We start from the raw sequence: 18394 nt of genomic DNA on the forward strand, positions 1-18394 counted from the left end.
TTTCTCGCCTTTTTTGTTTTCATATATTGTAACTTGGGTTCCTGGTCAATGTGAAATTATTAAACCGTTTCATGCGTAAGTCGACTACAGTCGACCAACAGTGGAACACTATTAACCCTTTCTTGCGTAAGTCGACTGAAGTCGACCATGTACTCTATAATATTAATGTTATGTTACTAATCGAAGGAAACACGAATTAAGAGAAATAAAGTTTGTGTGCTCTTTTTAACTGTCACGTGTCTGCCGAAAAATCAAAGAACTGATTAAACACTCAAATAATTCAATACAAACTCAAAGAACTTAAAACTAAACAAATTACATTTTCTCAACTCTCGACAATATCTACAGTTCAACAGGTGCAAAACTTGCGGAATTTTTCTTTGGTGTGATATGTTCTGAAGCACGGAATAACACAAAGCGCTGGCTTGTTTGGACAGTCTGGATAATAATATGATATTTGTCTCCTCTTGATGACCCCTTCCACAACTTTTTACATTTAGCTTTTCGGACACTAAACACTTCGCAGCCCGGTTTGAACTTTCTATCCTTATACTGTGCGGGAAAGTGACGTTCTAAGAGCCGGCGACTGGATGTAGGAACTAAATGGCACCTCTGTGTCAATTCCTTGAATTTCTTATTATCTTTGGACAGGCCTTGAGCCACTAAACTCACGAAATTCCCGAGGTCTATGTTTCGACGTGGGGGTTTCCATGTTGTGTGCTATGCAACTACTTATCAATGCAGTTTCCACGACAAAGTGCCCCCAAACCTGGTACCATTACATTGTCTTGCGATCGAATGAGTACGAACTGCACAACTGATCAAATATGGCGACGTCTCTCATATACTTGTTGTACAGTGCATGCACTGAAGTTATTTGACTAGATGGCTCCCTTTCTTTGATTTCACTTCAACATCAACTAAATCGGTGTCACCAATAGTTGACAATAGGTTAACACGTCCAGTATCTTGAAACGTGCACGCCATCACGTTTTTTGTCAGCATTAACCCAAATGACCGGATTGTCACCTTCCTTCAATTTTGCCGTTTTCATTCCACTTAGAAGGGCTTTTCTGTTTGAATGAACCGTACCGCATGCACCAATACCTTCCCACAGCAGATCTTTGAACAATTGTGGACTTGAGTAGAAATTATCTGTGTACACTACATGTCCCTTACCTTCGCGAAAACTTTTCACCACGCGAGAATTCAGTCCCTCATTCTGATTTTGCTCCCTTTGTTTCTCAGTATACACTTTAAATTTTAATAGATAACCTGTGTTCGCATCGCACAATGACCACAGCTTTATACGCCACTTTGCTGACGGTTTACTCGGTAGGTACTGCTTGAATGATAAACGGCCTTTGAATTTCAGCATTGTCTCGTCTACGGTCAGTTCACGTCCTGGTTCATAAATCTTTATGTACTTGTCATCCACCATATCTAGAAGTGGTCTCACTTTGTACAAGGGGTCGTAGTCTTCGTCATTTCTACCCGGCTGCAGCGTGTTATCATTGAAACGAAGGAACGATCGTAACAAACAATATACTCTAATGCTCTCTTGACATTACTTTTCTTAATCCTGGAGTCTCTGTCAACGAAAACTTATCTCGAAAGTATGAATCAAGAGTGGGCTTCTTACACAATCCCATGCCCATTTCAAATGCAATAAAAGCTTTTATGTCAGCTGCATTGACTCCTTTCCATTGCCAATATCGTGAACGACGTGGATACTCAACCGTAGAATCAAGACATAGATCAGCATACTTGTTGGTTTCATTCGCAACAAGCATAAACAATTCTTCAGGAAAGAGTTTATGGAAACATTCTAAAGGACCAAGCCCTGCTATGTTCTTTACTTGCCTATTAGTGTTGAATGGAGGAATTGAGTCAAACTGTGTAACTGCACTCTGCAAATCTTTGATCTTTTTCCACTGATCGTCAGCATTCTTATCACACACATCATCAATTTCATTCAAAGAGGAGTCACTATCTTCACTCACAACAGAATCCGAACCTAAGGAATAATTATCACTATTTTCACCTTCACTCATTTCGGCTTCCGAGTCCATTTCCTATACAGAATGCGTGTCTTCATCTAAAAGTTCATTTATTTCCGCTTCATCTAATCCTCTTTTCCTCCAATTAGCCATTTTTAAAACCAATAACAATACTAAAATGCTGAATACGTTTCTGCAACGCAGTTGTCGGTTTCAGTTTCGCTTGCAAATGGCCTTTTATTTACATTGTTAGTTTCCGGAGTTCTCGAGTAATGACAGCACTATCGAAAAGAGTAGAAGGCAAAATTTCGCATACAACAGCTTCTGCGACTATTTTCGACAAGCCCAGGATACGGCATGAAAATTTTCCAAACATCGAGTATAGTCGACATTCGCTGGTTAGAGAAAAATTTTCTTTCCGTCGACAAAAGTCGACTTAAGTAGTGAAAGGGTTAATTTTACCTGGATTTCTCTTCTCTTCGTGAGTAGAGCTGTGTTTTGCTATCTCTCATGGTCTCTGTTTGAGTATGTATGCAATTGCGAGTTGTCATTGCTTCTATCTTAGATGTTTAGAATAGGCCTAGCGTAAGGAATTTAGTTTTATCCCGTATAAATTAGCTAAAATTCAAGCAAGCACTTAATACGTAGATGCTCTACTTTCAGATATCTACTGACCACCTATTTGTTAATGATATGTAGACATAATTGCTATATCCATAGAAAAGATTCCTCCTTATCCATTACATTTTCTCAAGTTTCTTTACAACATAAGGAAACAATACTTATTCTTCAACATTTCTGGTTGTGTCTTGACTCCATCTTCTAGTGAAAGAGCTAATTCTTAACGTTTTAGCACTCATTGGCACCAAGTCAGAAGTTAATGGAGCTATTTTAGAGGTGTCAGTGAAGATTTCATGATTTTAATGAGAGGAACGTTTAGCGCTCATATGAGTAAAGTACTGTTCAAAACATATTGGTGACTATACATGACAACAATCATACATAGACACTGTTGGAAGTAAGATGACAAACTCACATTGTTTTATCACTCAAATAGATCGTTTTCAGGAAATATCAATAAATGATCATTCCTAGAAGGTCTGTTTCGTATTCGATGTCATGGTTGGTGGTTGGTTATGATATATTTTTACGTTCGTTCCTGAATAGAAGATATATATATATGAAACATTTGATTAACAGGTTGTCTGAGTAACATTGTAAATTAGCCTGAAGAATTTGATTCATTTAGGACCCAGCATCATCATTGTTATAACATTAAATCGGAATAATATCAATTTCTTACTGGATTCAAATCCTATTCTACAGCATTGAAACTGATTATATTGACGTGTAGTCACCCTAAACTCTCAATGTAATGAGATTATATTACATACTGCGTTATTGCCTGGAATTACTGACCTTCCTCAGTTAGTCAGTATACTTTAGGACTAATCTACTATTTGTACAGCAGCAATGCAATACGCCGTATGGATGCTTTAATTTGGGAACAGAAATGCTGACTAATATTATTCCGCCCTGATTCAGTATGCAAACAAGTAACCTTGAATTTTCTTTTAACTTTTAGTGTTAATACGTACTAACATGAAGCATTGAGCTTGAGTTGTTAGGCTTTTGATGTCCCTTATATGACAGACGATTTTATTTACTATTATTGTACTACAAATTGACTACAAGATATGGTATGTACATTTATCACACAGCGATCAAAATAGTACGATAGTCAATCTCAATAGTAAATAGAGCCAACTACTTACAAACATCCAGCGTCATCTGGAATCAGCGACGAGAAGCTTAAAAGATGAAAGTGCACTTCCGAGAATGCACTTCGATCTTATGCATTTTCAAATGATATTATCAATGATTCAAAATTATCTTCCGTGAGAAGAATGTTCGAAGAGAATTTTAACATTATTAAGCTGTAATTAGAAATTTTGTACGTCTGATTAATGCAATATTCATCGAATTTATCTTTGTGAACGCAGTCGACAAATTTAAAAGAGAAGTGTAACTTATTTTACAAAATAACAACAAAACGTTTGATGTGACTTGTTATACAGATATATTAATTTATCATGATGTAAAGTTGAATTCTACGATTGTTACTATTTAATCGGGAAAATGTTTAAACATGAAACATATATACGAATTGATACATCGTATAAAGCTTCATGAGATGCGTTTGAGCCACAGGCCCGTAGCCAGCCCAAAAATTTAGGGGGGCGGTCGAGGGCTCGATCCAACCACATTAGTTAATCACCATATTATAGTTCACTTGTAAGCCTAACGTGAAAATTTTAGGATCGAACAGTAAAAATTTGGGGGGGACCGCCCCCTAGAACTCCCTTGATCCGGGCCTGTTGATGCATCAAAACTCTGTAATATTTAAAAGTGATAAATAGAAGATATTCCAAAGTAGATAAGAAACATTAACTTGAATATCTCAGTCTTGTTCTTGGCGGTTTTGTTGTGTTAGAAGTTTTGGGCTGTTGCCCATGCCTTCTATGTGTGGTGTTGCTTGGCTTTGGTGTTGTAGATGTATTTGAGCTGAGGGATCGCCACTGTCGCTGATCCCTTGTTCTTCATCGTGGTGTTGGTTTCATTGTTGATTTCGGGGCATCCTGTACAGGTGCCATGATGGTTCTCTGGTCCCTAAAGTGTTGACTGTCGGGTTTTGGGCATCTCTGACGTTCCTCCAGAATTTGGCGGAGTGCTGTTGTCGTAGATCCTCTAACTTTGGTAGTTCCAGATATTCGTGGATTTCGGCAATTCTTGTGTCTCTGGAGTGCCCTGTGATGGCTCGGACTGCATTGTTTTGGACCACCTGGAGTCGGCGGAGGTATGTGGGGTAGGTGTGTTGCCATGCGGGATGGGCGTACATGAGGATAGGGAGGATGCACATCATGTATGTATGACGTCTTGTTTCTAGGGTCAGCTGTGGGCTGAGGAGAATGGGAAGTAGGTTCTTGAGTCGTATCGTGGCTCGTCTGGAACTTAAATATCACGAAGGGAATGTTAATATGTATCGCACTTTATATGATAATACAAGTGAAACTTGTAATATCGTAAGCTAAATATGACCGTATGTTACACCACGAGATAACTCTTGAATGAAAGCTATTTGATAAAATTATTCTCCCTTTTCCAATCAGATTTACGGGTAATAAGTCTAAGTTAGAGATCTCATCGTTCAACACCCACCGAAGGATGACATCTACCGGACGAAGTTTAACATTCTGTTGCGTGATCCTTTTTTATTGTGTACCGGTGTTTGTTTGTTATGAAATTTATTTTGTTTCGTTTATCTTCTAATCTTAAATTAATTCGATGAAGTTTCATCCTTTTCCGTCTATCAGGTATTTTAAAATTTCTCTTCCCTTTTTGAAAATGTGTAGACTGATAATTGTTAGAAAGTTGCAAGTGTCTATAATAGGGTAGCTTAATGGTTGACTCCTACAATAGCCTATTTTTACATATTCATTACTTAAGTTTCAATGGAAATACATTGTAAATAACAAGGAAGTTTGACAGTCTTAGAAAGAGTTTTATCATACATCCCGACTGAAAGTTGGGATTACTAGCAAAAATATTTTCACTCCCAACCGAGGTGTTGCACTTCTAATATAAGAAACCCTCCTATAGTAGTTTCCTAAGCTTAAATATCTATTGCGTGATCGCTCATCACCAATAGGATTAATAACATTGGAGGGCCCTGAATCTCTATCATTTAAAAGTGGTTCAGCAAAGGATACCCGACGTTAACGCTAGAATCAGTAGTATTGGCCTGACTATAGGACACTTTTTGGCCCCTGGGTCCCTGGCCGGGGTCAATGACCTAGGAGTACATAGGACCACACCCTCTAAATTTTGGCAGGGGTACCATGGCCCACCCCCTAAATTTTGGCAGGGGTACATAGGACCACCCCCTTAAATTTTGGAAATTGCCAAATCTAAAAATTTGGTATGGTAGGGTAGGACCATAGTATGTACCTCTATCAGTATTGGGGGTCTATGTCGTTCCCTTTCATGGGTAGAAAATTGCCAAAAAGTCAAATTTCGGGGGTTTTTGACCTAATTTATCCCCTTGGATGAGGTGTTATTACCCTATATGGTTATATGGGCGTATACAGGGGTCCATTCCCTTTCATAAGATATGGGTATATTTGTGCACTCCTTTAAAAATTTGGGGAGGGGTACCTTGGCCCACCCCTTAAATTTTGGAAATTGCCAAATCTAAAAAATTTGGTATGGTAGCCTAGGACCACAGTATGTACCTCTATCAGTATTGGGTGTCTATGTCGTTCCCTTTCATGGGTAAAAAATTGCCAAAAAGTCAAATTTCAGAGGTTTTTGACCTAATTTATCCCCTTGGATGAGGTGTTATTACCCTATATGGTTATATGGGCGTATACACGGGTCCATTCCCTTTCATAAGACATGGGTATATTAATGCACCCCTTGAAAAATTTGGGAGGGGTACCTTGGCCCACCCCTTAAATTTTGGAAATTGCTCATTTTATATATTTGGTATTATAGTATTGGACCCTCACATGTACTATAATAAATTTGGGTGGTCCACCTCGTTCCCTTTTAGGGGTACAAAATTGCCAAAATATAAACGTAAGCAATACGTTGTACCACGTGTTTGTTCTTTTGGCCCAATTTATCCTCTTGGATGAGGTTCTATTACCTTATATGGTTATGTATAGGGGTCTATTCTCTATCATAAGACATAGGTACAGTTGTGCACTCCTTTAAAAATTTGGGAGGGGTACTTTGGCTCACCCCTTAAATTTTAGAAATTGCTCATTTTATATATGTGGTATTATAGTACTGGACCATAACATGTATTATGATAAATTTGGGTGGTCCACCTCGTTCCCTTTTAGGGGTACAAAATTGCCAAAATATAAACGTAAGCAATACATTGTACCACGTGTTTGGTTTTGACCTAAGTTATCCCCTTGGATGATATCCTATTACCTTATATGGTTATATGGTTATGTATAGGGGTCTATTCCCTATCATAAGACATAGGTACATTTGTGCACTCCTTTAAAAATTTAGGAGGGTTACCTTGGCCCACCCCTTAAATTTTAGAAATTACATATTTTATATATTTGGTATTATAGTACTGGACCCTAACATCTATTATGATAAATTTTGGTGGTCCACCTCGTTCCCTTTTAGGGGTACAAAATTGTCAAAATATAAACGTAAGCAATACGTTGTACCACGTGTTTGTTTTGGCTCAATTTATCCCCTTGGATGAGGTCCTATTACCTTATATGATTATATGGTTATGTATATTGGTCCATTCCCTATTATAAGACATGGGTATATTGATGCACCCTTTAAAAATTTGGGAGGGGTACCTTGGCCCACCTCTTTATTTTGGAAATTGCCCAATTTAAACATTTGGTATAATAGTATAAGACCCTAATATATATATATATATATATATATATATATATATTAATATAAATTTGGGTGGTCCATCTCGTTCCCTTTCATGGGTACGAAATTGCCAAATTTTAGTACAACCACGTGTTTCGTTTTTCACCTAATTTATTCACTTGGATGAGGTCCTATTACCTAATATGATTATATGGTCATGTATAGGGGTCCATTTTCTATCATAAGACATAGGTACATTGATGCACCCCGGGAGGGGTACCATAGCCAATCCCTTAAATTTTGGAAATTTTTCAATTTAAGCATTCGCTATCATAGTACATGACCTCAATATGTATCATGATAAATTTGGGTGGTCCACCTTGTTCCCTTTCATGAGTAAAAAAAATGCCAAAATATAAACATAAGCAATATGTTGTATCACGTGTTTGGTTTTTGGCCCAATTTATCCCGTTTGATGCGGTCTTATTACCGTATATGGTCAAATGGTCATGTATATAGGTTCATTTCCTATCATAAGACATGAGTACATTGATGCACCCTTTAAAATTTGGGAGGGGTATCTTGACTCACCCACTCAGTTTTAGAAATTGTTTAATATAAGCATTTGGTATCTTCGTACAGGTCTTCAATATGTACCACTATAAATTTGGATGGTCCACATCGTTCCCTTTCATGGGTAAAGAACTACCAAAAATCAAATTTCGGAGGTTATTGACTCCTATTTAGCACGTTATATGGTTTATTACCTTTATATGTTTATGTTCTCTTTTAAATTTGGGAATTTTGGTAAACGTTTTCTAGGACCCATTGGTGTTCCTCTTATGGCCAAATATTCAAAATTTAAAGGTTATTGACCGGCTTTATTATTGAATAACTACAGGATTTATTACTTTTTCATAAGACACAGGTGTATTTGTGTACCAATCTTAAATTTTGGGAGGGGTACATTTCTTATTGTCATATCAATAATTGGTAATTGTTCTTAAAATTTAATAGTATCTCATTCATTGGGTAAATCATTATGATCACGTGATCAGTTATTAACCTATGATGGGATTAGGAGTCCAGGACATTTTAAAAATTGGATAGTATCTCATTCATTGGGTAAATCATTATGATTACGTGATCAGTTATTGACCTATGATGGGATTAGGAGTCCAGGATATTGGTACATTTAAACTTTGTAGGATAATTTGAGAATGCGTCATTGGTATTGATTATTACAGCCAAATATAAACGTAAGCAATACGATGTACCACGTGATTGACCTTGATGAGGTAGTGTACAGGGATACATAGCTAACCTTATTGAATCTTATGACTCATAGTCTTAAGGGAATACATGCTACAACACTGGCAAAGTTATTGTTGATGCAATTTGATTGGTTGATCACTATCTTTCGTGCAATCTGATTGGCTGATCACTATCTTTCGTGCAATCTGATTGGTTGATGAGTTTCAAATCTTTGCTGTATTTAGTTTTAAGTTTTGTTTAACATTTAAAAAATCTTGGTTTCGTTCAACATTTTGCACTCACTGATAAATATGATCAAAACCGTTTATTTGTTAATCGAATAGTTAAAAACCGGATAAAGTTTGACGGTTAACCGTGAAACGTAAAATTTTTAGATTGAAATTTTTTGGTTTGAAACTTTTTGTTTGAAAATTCTTGCTTTCAAATTTTTGTTTGAATTTTTTGTTTCAGAATTTTGTTTGAAATTTTTCTTGACAACTTTTGTTTAAAAATTTTTCGTTTGAAATTTTCTTAAAATTTTTTCGTTTCAAAATTCTGTTTAAAATTTTTGTTTGAAATTTTTTGTTCGAAATTTTTGTTTTGAAATTTTTTGTTTCAAAATTTTGTTTGAAATTTTTTCGTTTCAAAATTTTGTTTGAATTTTTTTCGTTTGAAATTTTTTGTTTGATTTTTTTCGTTTCAAAATTTTTTCGTTTCAAAATATTTGTTTCAAAGTTTGGTTTGACATTTTTAAAAGTTTGTGCACTCATTAGTAAAGAACCGGAACTGTTTAGAGCAAAAACCTCTGGCAACATTGTGGTGCAATAGTACACGTCAGAACATGATAATGCAACGTCATCAGTTTTGCATCATATATAAGTATCGTTCGAGTTAGTATTCATGATAACATCATCATGGCTACTTGTCTGCAGTTTCTAAACACACGTGATGTGATAAAATCATTTACCAAGATTACTGATTTACAACAGAATGTACCTTATAGAATCTTAGCTAGCCAAATGATCCCTACAAAGTTTGGATTAAGAATCGTAGTGAAGCTTCAAAATGATAAGTATATAATTTTACCAGCAAGATATTTACCCATGGAAGCATCAAAACAAGAAGAACTGCTGCGTTTCTTAAATACTGGTTCTGTATCTTTATGTTACAAAGGATTCTTGGGTCGAAGTTATCAATTTGAATTTAGTACACAGCCAGATTCGTCAGCAATTGTGATGAAATCATGAATTCAAACGTCAGCACATCAGCCGTAGTTGTATGAATTTGGTTGGTCAGCATGACGTCAGCAACTGTGATGAAACCATGAATTCAAACGTCAGCACATTCCTTTCCAATGACGTCAGCAATAACTATGAAATGAGCAAATACACTGTCATCCCACGAAATCATTTGAGCAAGTGCTTTTCAGGAGGAAAGATGTGTACTTCTAACGATAAAGAGTTCATCTTCGCAAGCTATTATCCAATAAATATATTTCAAACAAAACATGGGATGATTGGTATCAGTGCTAGAACATTTGAACCAGTAATTCGTTTGGGCAAAGCAGAACAATTTGGTGTACAACTGACCTGTGAAGAATGGCAAATATTATGTTCACGAATCGACCAAATGAACGATTATTTTCATGATGAGCTAAATGTGACCATAGTCAAATCATTAGGCTCAAATCATGAAGTGGTGATGCGTACAGTCCTCGAAGAGAAGATGGTGCTGTTACGTAAAAAGAGTACATTCCATGTCCCTCGCAACATGGTGTATCTAACGCAAACGGAATGGAACAAATTCATCAGCGTATTTCAGTGTGTGAAACATGCAGTGGAAGTGTGCAACAAAACAAGTATATTCCTGAAAAAGTACTATTTTGAAAAATGTGTTATGCATATTGTACAACATGTATCTAGATATTGTGATGGTTGTCAACATCGTTCGTGGGTGCATACCTGTATTGATAAACAGTTTATTTGTGATCAAATGGACATTGAGTTTCCACCAATTGATATTGCAATAGACCTTAAAAGACTTCAATTGGAATTAAAATTATATGCTAAAGACAAACTAGTGCAAGAAGTTCAAAATACATTGTATCGACAATATCCGGAACCACTATCTGGTATGGATGTATGTGGAGTGTAATAAAATGATCCATTTCAATGAATTGTGTTTTTTCATTTCAAGTACAGCCCCATGTTCTGACGTGTACTATTGCACCACAATGTTGCCAGAGGTTTTAGTTCTAAACAGTTCCGGTTCTTAACTAATGAGTGCACAAACTTTTAAAAATGCCAAACCAAACTTTGAAACAAAATTTTTGAAACGAAAAAATTTGGAAACGAAAAATTCAAACAAAATTTTAAAACGAAAAAAATTTTCAAACAAAATTTTGAAACGAAAAAAATTTTAAACAAAAAAAAATTTGGAAACGAAAGTTTCAAAACAAAAATTTCGAACAAAAAATTTTCAAACAAAATTTTGCAACAAAAAATTAAAAATTTTCATACAAAAAAATTTTCAAACAAAAAATTTTGAAACATAAATTTCAAATAAAATTCTGAAACAAAAAAAATCAAACAAATTTGAAACAAGAGTTTTCAAACAAAAACTTTCAAACAAAAAATTTTCTAACTAAAAAAATTTCACGTTTCACGGTTAACCGTCAAACTTTATCCGGTTTTTAACTATTCGATTAACAAATAAACGGTTTTGATCATATTTATCAGTGAGTGCAAAATGTTAAACGAAACCAAGATTTTTAAATGTTAAACAAAACTTAAAAATGATTGCAGCAAAGATTTGAAAATCAGCAACCAATCAGATTGCACGAAAGATAGTGATCAACCAATCAGATTGCAGGAAAGATAGTGATCAGCCAATCAAATTGCATTAACAATAACTTTGCTAGTGTCAGATTACATCACCTTATGTTTAATTTCAAACTGTTGTAGCATGTATTGCCTTTCGTCTATGAGTCATAAGATTCAATAAGGTTAGCTATCAGATTTCAAATCAATCACCACCAATGATCTTAGACTATGAGCTGTGACTAAAGTTCAATGTATTGTTTCAAATTTCGCACCTTATGTTAAAATTCTGTTTATCACCATTCCCAAATTTAAAGAATACTTCTCTTGATATACCTAAGTCTTAGAATTAATCATATCATTATATGTTCAATAAGGTCAATAATGTCCGTCAATTGTTTACCTGAGTAGAACCTACTGTTTTCTAAAAGTGTGTGTACTCAAACTTAAGAAGTACCACAACAAAGGAAATGAATCCCTGTACACTACCTCATCAAGGACAATCACGTGGTACAACGTCTTGCTTACGTTTATATTTGGCTGTAATAATCAATACCAATGACGCATTCTCAAATTATCCTACAAAGTTTCAATGTACCAATGTTCTGGACTCCTAATCCCATCATAGGTCAATAACTGATCACGTGATCATAATGATTTACCCAATGAATGAGATACTATCCAATTTTTAAAATGTCCTGGACTCCTAATCCCATCATAGGTTAATAACTGATCACGTGATCATAATGATTTACCCAATGAATGAGATACTATTAAATTTTAAGAACAATTACCAATTATTGATATGACAATAAGAAATGTACCCCTCCCAAAATTTAAGATTGGTACACAAATACACCTGTGTCTTATGAAAAAGTAATAAATCCTGTAGTTATTCAATAATAAAGCCGGTCAATAACCTTTAAATTTTGAATATTTGGCCATAAGAGGAACACCAATGGGTCCTAGAAAACGTTTACCAAAATTCCCAAATTTAAAAGAGAACATAAACATATAAAGGTAATAAACCATATAACGTGCTAAATAGGAGTCAATAACCTCCGAAATTTGATTTTTGGTAGTTCTTTACCCATGAAAGGGAACGATGTGGACCATCCAAATTTATAGTGGTACATATTGAAGACCTGTACGAAGATACCAAATGCTTATATTAAACAATTTCTAAAACTGAGTGGATGAGTCAAGATACCCCTCCCAAATTTTAAAGGATTCATCAATGTACTCATGTCTTATGATAGGAAATGAACCTATATACATGACCATATGACCATATACGGTAATAAGACCGCATCAAACGGGATAAATTGGGCCAAAAACCAAACACGTGATACAACATATTGCTTATGTTTATATTTTGGCATTTTTTTTACTCATGAAAGGGAACAAGGTGGACCACCCAAATTTATCATGATACATATTGAGGTCATGTACTATGATAGCGAATGCTTAAATTGAAAAATTTCCAAAATTTAAGGGATTGGCTATGGTACCCCTCCCGGGGTGCATCAATGTACCTATGTCTTATGATAGAAAATGGACCCCTATACATGACCATATAATCATATTAGGTAATAGGACCTCACCCAAGTGAATAAATTAGGTGAAAAACGAAACACGTGGTTGTACTAAAATTTGGCAATTTCGTACCCATGAAAGGGAACGAGATGGACCACCCAAATTTATAGTAATATATATATATATATATATATATATATATATATATATATATATATATATATATATATTAGGGTCTTATACTATTATACCAAATGTTTAAATTGGGCAATTTCCAAAATAAAGAGGTGGGCCAAGGTACCCCTCCCAAATTTTTAAAGGGTGCATCAATATACCCATGTCTTATAATAGGGAATGGACCAATATACATAACCATATAATCATATAAGGTAATAGGACCTCATCCAAGGGGATAAATTGAGCCAAAACAAACACGTGGTACAACGTATTGCTTACGTTTATATTTTGACAATTTTGTACCCCTAAAAGGGAACGAGGTGGACCACCCAAATTTATCATAATAGATGTTAGGGTCCAGTACTATAATACCAAATATATAAAATGTGTAATTTCTAAAATTTAAGGGGTGGGCCAAGGTACCCCTCCCAAATTTTTAAAGGAGTGCACAAATGTACCTATGTCTTATGATAGGGAATAGACCCCTATACATAACCATATAACCATATAAGGTAATAGGATATCATCCAAGGGGATAACTTAGGTCAAAACCAAACACGTGGTACAACGTATTGCTTACGTTTATATTTTGGCAATTTTGTACCCCTAAAAGGGAACGAGGTGGACCACCCAAATTTATCATAATAGATGTTAGGGTCCAGTACTATAATACCAAATATATAAAATGAGCAATTTCTAAAATGTAAGGGGTGGGCCAAGGTACCCCTCCCAAATTTTTAAAGGAGTGCACAAATGTACCTATGTCTTATGATAGGGAATAGACCCCTATACATAACCATATAACCATATAAGGTAATAGGGTCTCATCCAAGGGGATAACTTAGGTCAAACCTAACACGTGGTACAACGTATTGCTTACGTTTATATTTTGGCAATTTTGTACCCCTAAAAGGGAACGAGGTGGACCACCCAAATTTATCATAATTCATGTTAGGGTTTCAGTACTATAATACCACATATAAAAAATGAGCAATTTCTAAAATTTAAGGGGTGGGCCAAAGTACCCCTCCCAAATTTTTAAAGGAGTGCACAAATGTACCTATGTCTTATGATAGAGAATAGACCCCTATATATAACCATACAAGGTAATAGAACCTCATCCAAGAGGATAAATTGGGCCAAAAGAACAAACACGTGGTACAACGTATTGCTTACGTTTATATTTTGGCAATTTTGTACCCATGAAAGGGAACGAGGTGGACCACCCAAATTTATTATAATACATGTTAGGGTCCAATACTATAATACCAAATATATAAAATGAGCAATTTCCAAAATTTAAGGGGTGGGCCAAGGTACCCCTCCCAAATTTTTCAAGGGGTGCATTAATATACCCATGTCTTATGAAAGGGAATGGACACCTGTATACGCCCATATAACCATATAGGGTAATAACACCTCATCCAAGGGGATAAATTAGGTCAAAAACCTCCGAAATTTGACTTTTTGGCAATTTTTTACCCATGAAAGGGAACGACATAGACACCCAATACTGATAGAGGTACATACTGTGGTCCTAGGCTACCATACCAATTTTTTTAGATTTGGCAATTTCCAAAATTTAAGGGGTGGGCCAAGGTACCCCTCCCCAAATTTTTAAAGGAGTGCACAAATATACCCATATCTTATGAAAGGGAATGGACCCCTGTATACGCCCATATAACCATATAGGGTAATAACACCTCATCCAAGGGGATAATTTAGGTCAAAAACCACCGAAATTTGACTTTTTGGCAATTTTTTACCCATGAAAGGGAACGACATAGACCCCCAATACTGATAGAGGTACATACTATGGTCCTACCCTACCATACCGAATTTTTAGATTTGGTAATTTCCAAAATTTAAGGGGGGTGGTCCTATGTACCCCTGCCAAAATTTAGGGGGTGGGCCATGGTACCCCTGCCAAAATTTAGAGGGGGTGGTCCTATGTACCCCTAGGTCATACACCCCTGCCAGGGACCATGGGTCCTGAGGCAGGGACCCAGGGGCCAAAAAGTGTCCTATAGTCAGGCCAATACTACTGAATCATTAAGTTTAGAGGCATTCGCAATCCTGCTGAAACCGAAGGTACCATCCGAAGATTGCATTGATCTATTTGAAAAATTATTAAATGTGGATGAAAATCATCTAATATTTAAAATACTCTGAATAGCGGGGTTTAATTCCATGTTCATTGTTCCAAAACTAGAGTTTCGATCGAAGTCTACATATGTCCAGTGGCTTCTAGAGTCAGATATTCCGAGTCTGGAATGTTAATGCTTATATAATATCTTTTTATTGCCCATATGACAAATATAAGAAAACACAAATAGAAAACTATATACCAAAAAAGTTCTCAAGATGCAAATAAATATAAACCAATACTACTATTACTACTTCTACGCAAACGGAAATCGACAAAATCCGGTAGAATCACTGCCCCAATTTTAATTCTGGAAGAGATCCGAAGTCAACCAACAAAATAATTTTCCCTTAAATCTCGAAAAGATTTCAATCCAGATACACAAATAGAGCGATGAAATTTTTCCCAGAATCAAGTTATTAATAATGATCGAAGGGAATAGGTAATTGACAAATTTCAATCACTACAAAATACTACTAAATCCAATAAACATATACAACAAACAAAAGAGAAAATAATAAAATCTCTTATTTTACTAATTTGACTATTTGGTTTTAATTACGGAGGAATGGGTAGACTATTTGGTCTGTTTGGACTGTTTAAGCCGATTGGATTGTTCGAACTGTTTGCACTGTTTGGATTGTTTGGATTGTTTGGACTTTTTGGATTGTTTGGATTGTTTTGACTCTTCTCTCATCAAGTGTAACGTCCCTTTCCGTTTAACCCACCAAACGAATCCAAATCGAGTGTCTAAATAAATAAATAAATAAATAAATAAATAAATACTACTACCACAGCTACTACAAAAACAAGAACTACTAACACTACTACTAGTACTAATAATAATAAGTGGTGGCGTATACATACTAATACATTAGATTAATATATATACACTATTAACAGCAATATAAATATATGATAACCAAAGAATAATTGTCAAAAATCAACAATTTAGATAATATTCTGATTTCCTTTGTTGTCACAATTCAATTCATCAGTTATTAGTAAATTCTAGAATTACTCAAATTCAGACCTATGAAACACAATATCAATAATGAAATCAAATTTAGAATGTGTTACCACAGAAATTCTAAGATAGAAAAATATCGGCCACAAAGAATTTTCAAGTTTGATTAAGTAATTCGCGAAAGAAAATTATTACTACCTTTTGAATATTGGTTAATCTCATGAAGATTTTCAATAATCATTTAATACAATTCAATCTAAAATCGAAAGTTCTACATCTCCAAACCTTGTTAATTGTAAAATATATTGAAAAAATTTTTAGGTCTAATTACTTTTTGAACAGTCTGTATATTTTTCTCAAAAATTCTCAAAATGTTTAAAATAATGAGCATCTAATTCTTATAGTTAGTTTAACCCTATTTATAACAATAATCACTTTATTTAATTTCTTGTACAAAAATTGAATTTTTATCAAAATCCTTTACGACAGAGAGACTTCAGGAAACCATTCGATACAAAAAAGTGAATTTCATGTCTACGTATAATAAAAAATACGATAACTAATCAATAGTACTATAGTATAGTCGCAAGGAATATTGGATAACATATGTTTCGTCTATCCACCAAATAAAAAAACACCAATATTATCATTCCACTCCGAATGAGAATGTAACGGAGGTCAATTCTACTGTTTGCAAACAGATCCCTATTAAGAAATAATGACCGACAAATTAAACCAATCAATGCGGAATTGCAACACACCACCCCACAACAGTGAAAAATGGAACGAGACATAACTAATTATTATTTGAAAATTCAATCACCTATTTCGTTCCTTTTTATTTTCCTTATTACCTTCACACTAGCCAACGCAATATACTCCTCGGCACATTATTCTGACCAACTTCATAACGTTCTGAGCAATAGAACATACTGGTTAAATGTATGCCACTTTGTTTGTAACACAATTCCGGTTCCAAGCCTATTTGTTCAATATATAGAAGAGATCTTTCAAAACGAAAGGAATAGGCTTTGAAAAAGCAATCCCGTTAAAGCTGCTCAACACCAAATATCCTTCTGCAAAAACATTTAATAGGAAAACGGCTAACAAACCACTCTTCTGTTTGCTTCAAAAAAAAAATAAATAAATAAATAATAATAATAATAATAATAATAATAATAATAATAATAATAATAATAATAATAATGAATCTCACTATTTCCCAAAATTAAACCACTGAGGCAATAACTTCAAATATAAGCAGAATACCAAGGAAGGGGATAGTATTCACAAAATGAATATTTATGAGAATAAAAACTCAAATATAAGCGGCCATAAAATAAGTCCCACTTAAGCCCCCCTTAGCTCCGGTTTCCGGCTCTTTTCCACAATTTTAAGAAAACTCTCAAAAATGAGTTAAATTTATCGAATACACTTACAATATCGAAGTTAATATATTTATCTGAGCACAAAACACGATTGAAGTTACTTTCTTCTTCCTTGACACACACTTCCAATTTCCTCGTTACTGACCATTTTAACAAACAACCAAGGCAACAGCACAACCAAAGCACACAAGAGACACCAGCGAAACAGGAGGTCCAATCCTCGTAAATCCTGAGAGAAGAATCAGCGACCAGAACAACGTATCGCTGACTCGAAGCTTCGCCCTATAAGCCACGCCCGCTTTTAACTAATAATTTCCGTACTCTCTCTTGTAAAGGCACAATACTTCTTTTCTTTCTCATTTTTTTAATAAAAGAAGAACAAATCTAGTCAAACATTATTCTATTAGCTTATAATTTCCCTTTATTAAAATAGACTCTTGCGTTAAAGAAAGACACAAAAGTATATATATATATCTATTCCCTTATGCAAAAATTCAAATCATAAACTGTAAATTTTTATCCAACAAAAATACATCCTGGAACGAGACCATTCAATCATAGGGTGCAAGCTTTGGTTCAGGGGCTACTCCACAGGTAATGGTCGAGGGTCGACTCGATAGACAATGGTCCAGGTGCGACTCGTTACAACCGATCGTTACTAAAGTATTAATTACATATTGTATATCATTCAG

The sequence above is a fragment of the Thermobia domestica genome, chromosome 2, assembly GCF_964235325.1.
Source record: "Thermobia domestica chromosome 2, izTheDome1.hap1.1, whole genome shotgun sequence".
NCBI lineage: Eukaryota > Metazoa > Arthropoda > Insecta > Zygentoma > Lepismatidae > Thermobia > Thermobia domestica.